The 7,529-nt window shown below is 39.6% G+C and overlaps 1 pseudogene; it reads right to left on the bottom strand.

Annotated features, from left to right (window-relative positions):
- Window positions 1-1,319: 1,319 nt before the first annotated feature.
- Window positions 1,320-2,776, bottom strand: LOC100684422 (annotated as a pseudogene).
- Between the last annotated feature and the right edge of the window lie 4,753 nt (window positions 2,777-7,529).

Below are 7,529 nucleotides of genomic sequence, written 5' to 3'. Positions count from 1 at the left end.
CATCTGATGACGTTACTCCACAACCATAACAGGACAAAACAGACTACAAGGACATCACCCAATGACAAAAACTACTAAATCCCCCGCTCCCCTGACCAAACAACTAACCACTACTTCAACTAAGACAATTCTAGCTCTACTTTTCCATCTCACCTCCTAGATTAAAAATTATGACAATATGCAATTACTACTTTGCCATCATTCCATGACAAGTACTAATTCAGAACAGAATCCCCTTTTCTTTTCCTTCTCACAAAACATCCAGGATAAACAAGAGTAAACAGCCCATGTTATCCTCTACCGAGACAACCTACAATTCCACACTTGCTCCATCACCCTTGCTATAGCGAGTTAATAAATAGTGTTGGACTCTAGGTGCGTTCCTGGTGATCTTTAGACATTGTGGTCTATCAAGCTCACATACAACAAGAGAGATTGTTAGATTCCTAACATTGGTTAGCCTGTGGATTAAATGCTATTTTCAGGGTTTGTGGATGTGAATGTAAACTAGCACAACCACTTCAGAAAATTCTCAAGCTGGATCTACCTACCCTGAATACATAACTGTCCCATGGTGCCCAAGAGTTCCATCCCAGGTTTACATCCAAGATATAAGGAAATCCATCTCCACTAAAAGATAAGCATGGAATGTCCGTGGATGCTTTATTCATAACAGCACCAAACTGAAAGCAAGCTAAAAAAAAAAAAAAAAATCTATCCAAAAAAAAAAAAGTAAATCACTTATGTAAAGTAGTACACAGCATGTAAAGTGAATGAATTACAATTACAGTTAATATGAACTAATCTCAAACACAGAATGCTGAGCACAGAAGCCAGACACTAGATGTACATACTAGAAAAATCACTTTATATAAAGTTCAAAAAGAGGTTCTAATGCAGCAAGAAGTTAGAATATTAGTTACACTTCAGAGTATAGTCACTAGTAGCACAAGGAAGATGTAGGAAACCTCTGTTTCCTGCACTGGATTACATGAGCATATAAATTTGTAGAAATTCATAAATCTGTGTATATAAGTTACGTACACTTTTTTTCTTTTTTACAATTTTTGCTTTGTTTTGGGAATTGGCAGTCATCTGAGGCTTTATTTGGGAAAAGATACTTGAATTGGGTTTTAGTTTGGGCCGTGGGCAAGAGGGGATAACCAAGGCAGTAGACACCACCCCCCAAAGGGTATGCTAAGGACTGAGGCTGAGCCTCAGGTATGCTCCTGTCCCAGACGCATCCCTGCACAGCTCCTTCCCTCAAAGGCTCTATGGCAGCCACAGGAGCGGGGAGACTGAGGGGCTATGGTGCTTATTCAGTTGGACAGGAGGACATCAGAGGACTCAAATACCAGCTTCCCATCACGGGTCATGATCTTCTTTACAACTATGGTGTTGGAGGAGCGGCCATGGATGAAGGAGCTGGAGCCCCCACTAGAGCCCAAGCTGGACTGGAAGGAGCTCAAATTATAGTTGAGACCAGGGCTTCTGAAGCCCCTGTAGCCGAGCTCAGCCCACCTTAGAAGCCAATGGTGGTCTTAGTATGGATATTCGTGTTCTGCCTCCCAGCCTCTAGCCAGCTCGTGTCACCCTTCAATAGCTTGCAGAAGATGGTGATCTCAATGTCCTAGGCCAGCTAGATGTTCATGAATTCCTGGTAGTCATGCAGCTGTCATGCTATGTCCTAGTTGGCTTGCTGCAGGGCAGCCTTGGCCAGCTTGGCACTGGCATCCTTAATGTCTAGCTCCTTGTGCTCCTCAGTATCAACTCTAGCAGCCTCCAGGGAAGCCCTCTGGCCTTTGAGGCCCTTTAAATAGGCCTACAATCAGGTGATATTCTGGTTCATCTCAGAAATCTCCATCTTTGTGCGAGGGAGGTTAGCCCCGTGCTTCCTAGCCAATGTCTGCAGCTCCTCATACTTGATCTGGTACGTGGCCTTAGCCTCAGCCCAGCTCCAGCTGGCAGTGTCCTCATACTGGGCCTTGACCTCAGCAATGATCTGTCCAGGGCCAGGGAGTGGCTATTGTCCATAACAGAACCATGGACATGTCTGAGACCTGGGACTATGGCTCATGGATGTCCTCTTCATACAGCTGCCTTAAGAAGCCAATCTCATCAGTTGGCACATCCAGGTGGGATTCCAGCTCTCTCTTGTTTATGTAAGCTTTCTCCACATCCTTCTCAATGAGGACAAATTCATTCTCCACATCTGCATGCACTTTGACCTCCCTCTATCTATTCTTGAAGTCCTCCACCAGCCCCTCCAAGTCCACTGCTACCTTCAGCTTCTCCTGGCCCAGTGTGTCCAGCTGCTGCCTAAAGTTGTTGATGTAGGTCTTCACCATGTTGTCCATGTTGCTCCAGACTATTTTCTGCTGCTGTAGAAGGCTCCACTTGGTCCCCAGAATTTTGTTCTGCTGCTCTGTGTGCTGCATCTTGTTGATGAAGGAGGCAAATTTCTTGAGCATCTTGTCTGCAAATTCTGGGTGCACACAGTCTGGATGTTGAGGTCCACCTCCAGTTTAAGGAAGTTCAGCAGCTCTAGTTTACTGAGACATCTGTGATGCCCCCCATACTCCTAGCCCCACTGCAGCTCCCAGCCATTCTCATGCTGGTGCCCAGTTCACCCCTAGGAAACTGCTAATACTGACCATTTGGGAGAAGGCAGAGGAGCTGATGCCAGCGCCAGGGGCACTCATGTGCAAGCAGTTACTAGAGGCCCAGGGACTGGAGGTAGACACTTACAGGATTTTTGGTTCACCCTGATGGACATGGTGGAGATTGGAGGGGAGGCGAGCCGGCTACACCTTATAGAGATTTGAGAAGAAGCCAAGAAGCTGCTTGTAGGTAGGCTAAAAATTCTGAATTTACTGGTTTTCACAAAAATGCAGTACACACACCAAAATTTAACTATCATTCTTGCGTAGTAGGATTCTATTTTTTAAAAAACTACATTAAGTACAGTTACTATATCATTCAGAGTCCACTATTAAGCAGATGGCATATCAAAAGCTTAGTTGAAAGAAGTTTAAGGAAGAAACAATTTCTAGAGGTGTAGGCAGAGCTCAGTAAACCAACATGCCGTGGTGATGCACCCAGGAGCTAGCAAGAGTAGGAAGTTCTTAAGCCTCATCACAGAAGGGAAGGAGTCACTATAAGCCAGCAAAGAGCGTAGTTGCAGATAATGAGCACCTCAAAGAAAACAGCCACTGACTAAACCTTAGACTGGCAGAGACAGGGAAAAGGAAATAATTACCTTGACCTTTCTTTTCCTTCCCACAGTCAGCGCTCACATGGTTCATCCAACCAGAACCAGGGGGAAAGGGATTTCAGTAGGTGTAAGTTGAAGAAAGTAGTTTCCCAGAGCACAGAGTAGAGCAGAAAAGAGGATGGAAAGAATCTGCAAGGGGAAATGGAAAAAACTAGCAGTTGTAGAATCTATAAAATATTTACAATGGACTATTTCAGAGAAATGGGTACTATCTGCCTCAATCACAAAGGAAAACACGTACTTTTCATTCTGCCACAAGTTCCTTAATTTTTTTCAACTTCCTTTCTCTGAGACCAATTGCTGTTTGATTTATATTTTTACTGCTTCATTTTTAAAACATGGGATCTTTATATTTTGATCAAAATAAAATAGTATGATGAATCAGGAGAGCAGAATTTTTTTCCCAAATTTTTTCCCAATTTTTTTCCCCAAAAAAATATTTTTTAGCAAATAGCAGTATTAAACATTTTGTGTGGATCTCAAAAACATCATTCTCTGTTTAATATGTGTTACAATAATTGTCTTTCTAGACTTTTTGATTTCCAACCCATATTCTAGACAAGTTGTAAGCAAATACTTAGTTCAAACTGCTCTAGTCAAGATAATCCTAAAGTAGCAAGATAATTGAAGATTCACTTTCAACCATTTATTCTTTGACTTGGACTAAATAGTCTTATACAAAAAACTCAGTTTGGGGACGCGTGGGTGGCTCAGTGGTTGAGCATCTGCCTTTGGCTCAGGGCATGATCCTGGGGTCCTGGGATCAAGTCCTGCATCAGGTTCCATGTGGGGGGCCTGCTTCTCTCTCTGTGTGTTTCTCATAATAAATAAATAAAATCTTAAAAAAAAAAAAAAAACTCAGTTTGTATTTTAGGCTACTTTGAGGAATATATGTTTTACTTGTAATCTCCCTCCCCAAAAGAAAAGCATTTCATATTGTTAAGCAATAATATAGTATTAGCAGAGGTTTTTTTCCCCATCAGCTAAAAAGAATATACAGCTAATAAATTATTGTTTGCATAATGAGTAAAAAAGATTTTAGACGTTGATATAAATAATTAAAATTTGATATCTACACAGGACTAAAGATTATCATCTCAGATATTTTTAAACTTTTTAAGTGACATTTTTTATGTCTTTAAAATCTGATTATTGGCATATGCATAAAACAGTTTTAGAAAACCTAAATGATTATCATTATTTAGTTAAATATTGCTTTTAAAAACTTTCCAAATAAGAACAGATAAAAAATGTGATCACCCTAATCTAAATTCTAATCAAATGTCTATAAAGGGAATTCGGTACTTTAAATTAAAACTATCTTCTGAATGTGTAAATCAAAGTTATGCTTATAAGTACTAATTAGATTGTCTTTAATTAAATCTCAGTTATTCATAATAGAAATTTTAAATATCATTAAAATTATATGCCAGAAGTAATTACTGAGAAAAAAAATCTAATTTTGACAATCTTGCAAAAATCCCATACAAACATGACTTTTATTTCACTCTTCAGAATTTCACTTTACATAGTATTTTTTAGATGGGTAAATTTGGGCATTATTAACATTTTACAAAATAAATATCCTTCTCTCTTGTTACAAAATAAAAATTTTGAATACCCTCTATTCAATTCCATAGCACAGGTTGAAGGCAAGCCTTAAAAATCAGAAAAGTGTGGTAGGATATTCATAATGATCTCCCACCCCTCTCCCCATCTAGTAAAAAGAATGGAAACACAAAGTCTCAAAGGAAAATCTCACATAAAATAACATTTACAAACTATAAGGCAGATCTTAAAATGGTAGTTTTGTAGCTGTATTTTTTAATTAGACAAAAAAAGAAGATTCATGTGTCCAAAATAATTAAGGTGTTGTAGAAGTGTCAGGTACAAGCTATTCTCTATTAAAAAGCATGTATTTTCCCCAATGTTTCTTGTACATTAACATAAAATGAAACATACATTCCCATCTCCACATCTAATGATAATTTATTTTTATTGTAACAGGTCAGTGATGAAGAACTCACTTCATGTTGGTGACTGTTGATACCACTACAGAATAAGCAATCATGGTTGCTGAGCTGATACGAAGGAACATATCATCAAATCACACTCACACCAATCGGAACCCTTATCCAGTATCCAGCTTTACTAGGAATTTCAGAGATGCAAGCAAGGAGGAGACAAAGCACAGGCAAACAGGGACATCTCGCATGGTTCCCTCGGTCTTTCTGTCCCTCATGGGGCATGTGCTCTCTAGTCCAGATTAATAGGGGAGGGGCTGAGGTAGGACAATAATAATATTTCCCACAGAGGTTACTAAATATCTAGTGTCCTCAGCCTCAGCACTATTAACATTTTGGGCTGGGTATCCTTTGTTGGGGTTGGGTGGGCTGTTTTATGCAGTATAGGTTTACCAGCATCTCTGACCTCTATTCAACAGTCATCAGTAGCAACTACTTTGTTGTGACATGCCTCTAGATAATGTCAGAGACATGGTTCTGGATTGCCGAAATGCTCCCAGTAGAGAACTGCTATTTACCGAGCAGTCTCATCTGGCAAACCTAAGAAATCTTGTATACCAGACCCCAGACCACTAAATTTAAACAATTGCAAAAGCCCCAAGATCTTTCATTATAGGTTGTGCAAGTTGATCACAACATTTTCAGATTCTAGGACTTTCTATAAGGATAAATTCAGCCTCCCAATCCAAGTATTTTTCATGCCAAGTCACAATTCTCATGAAGAGACTGTAATTTCTCTAGACTAGAGTAGAATGAAATGGCCACGGTGCTTTAAGTCATAAAAGTGGGTACACTGTTCTTCAAAAGTCATCTAAATGCACTCCTTCAGTTGAGCCAGCATCATTTCCTTCTCCATGTTTGCGTGCCTCCTCGTCATGCCCTCTTCTTTATGTGACCTGGATCTTTTATCCATCATGTGTCCTACACACAGTAACTGAGCCTGATAGTCATTACCTCCTCCTGAATATTCTCTTGAATTACTAAGAATTAGATTACAGAAAGCATTTAAGATTAGGAAGCCCTCCAGATCACACATCTTACAATCTGTATCAGTGGCATTTAATTAAGTGTGTGTTTCTGGTCACGATAAAGGAAGTTCAGGTCACATATACTTGTCACCATTCCAACTGCTTAGGAAGGATTATTCTATTTAAGGATAGGGGGAGTTGGTGGGATAAAAACTCCTCTCAGGGGAGTTCTGTTCACCCCTTGCCATTATCCACTGTGGCAAATTAACCATAAGAACATCCAGATTTATCTGCTAGCAGAATTTTATGACCACTAAGAGATCAATTGTCAAAACAAAAGATTCCTTCTTTTTAGTGGAATCGAAAACTAGCAACATTGCCCCTGTAGTAGTTTTCTGGGTCTTCCATAACAAATTTCCAAACTATGTGGTTAAAAACAAAACTTTATTCCCTTGCTGTTCTGGAAGCTAGAAGCCTTAAATTAAGGTATTGTAAGGGTATGTTGTTTCTGAAGTCTCTAGAAAAGGATCCTTCCTTGCCTCTTCCTAGTTTCTGGCATTTGTCGGCAATCTTGGTGCTCTTAGTTTACTGATAACGTTCATTATTCCAGTCTCTGTCTCCATCTTTACGCAGCTACCCTCTGTGTGCCTATGTCCAAATCTCCCTCTCCTGATAGGATTCTAGTCATTGGATTAGAGCCCATCCTAGTCCAGTTTGGCCTCTTGTTAACTTCTTTCCATATAAATCTACCGCCAAGAAAGATCACATTTGTAGGTTATGGGTGGCCATAAATTTGGGGAGACAGTATGCAACCCAGTATACTCCTTGATCATTAATTGAGGAATCCTTATCAAAAATAATTCAATAGACTTTGCTTAGTATTTCTTGGTAAAATGTCTAAATTCTCTATCAGATTACTCCTGGTATATTTAGTCACGTGAACTTAGCCTACTACTGGCTGTATGGTCTTACAAGCAATGAGTTTACTAGGGTTATTATGTAAATGAACAGGACATTTCACTACAAAGCCACAGAGGCATAAAGGAAACTTCCAGTATCAAGAAAATTCAGCCTTAAAGCCTTTCCTATTATTATCTCCTGCTAATCAGACTGTCTTTTTCCCCCAACAGTGCTGCCAGCAAGAGCCAAAGAAAAAAATTTTTGCTATGTTTTCTACTACATGTCAGTCTCTGTCAATCCACCTAGCCAGTCCTTCCAGTTCTAAATCTATTTCCTCCTTGTTTTAATTGCAAGATTTTCCCT

The sequence above is a fragment of the Canis lupus genome, chromosome 36 (assembly GCF_011100685.1).
Source record: "Canis lupus familiaris isolate Mischka breed German Shepherd chromosome 36, alternate assembly UU_Cfam_GSD_1.0, whole genome shotgun sequence".
NCBI classification, from domain to species: domain Eukaryota; kingdom Metazoa; phylum Chordata; class Mammalia; order Carnivora; family Canidae; genus Canis; species Canis lupus.
Note: the sequence above shows the minus strand (reverse complement) of the source record. Positions and strands in the feature narration are given on the sequence as shown.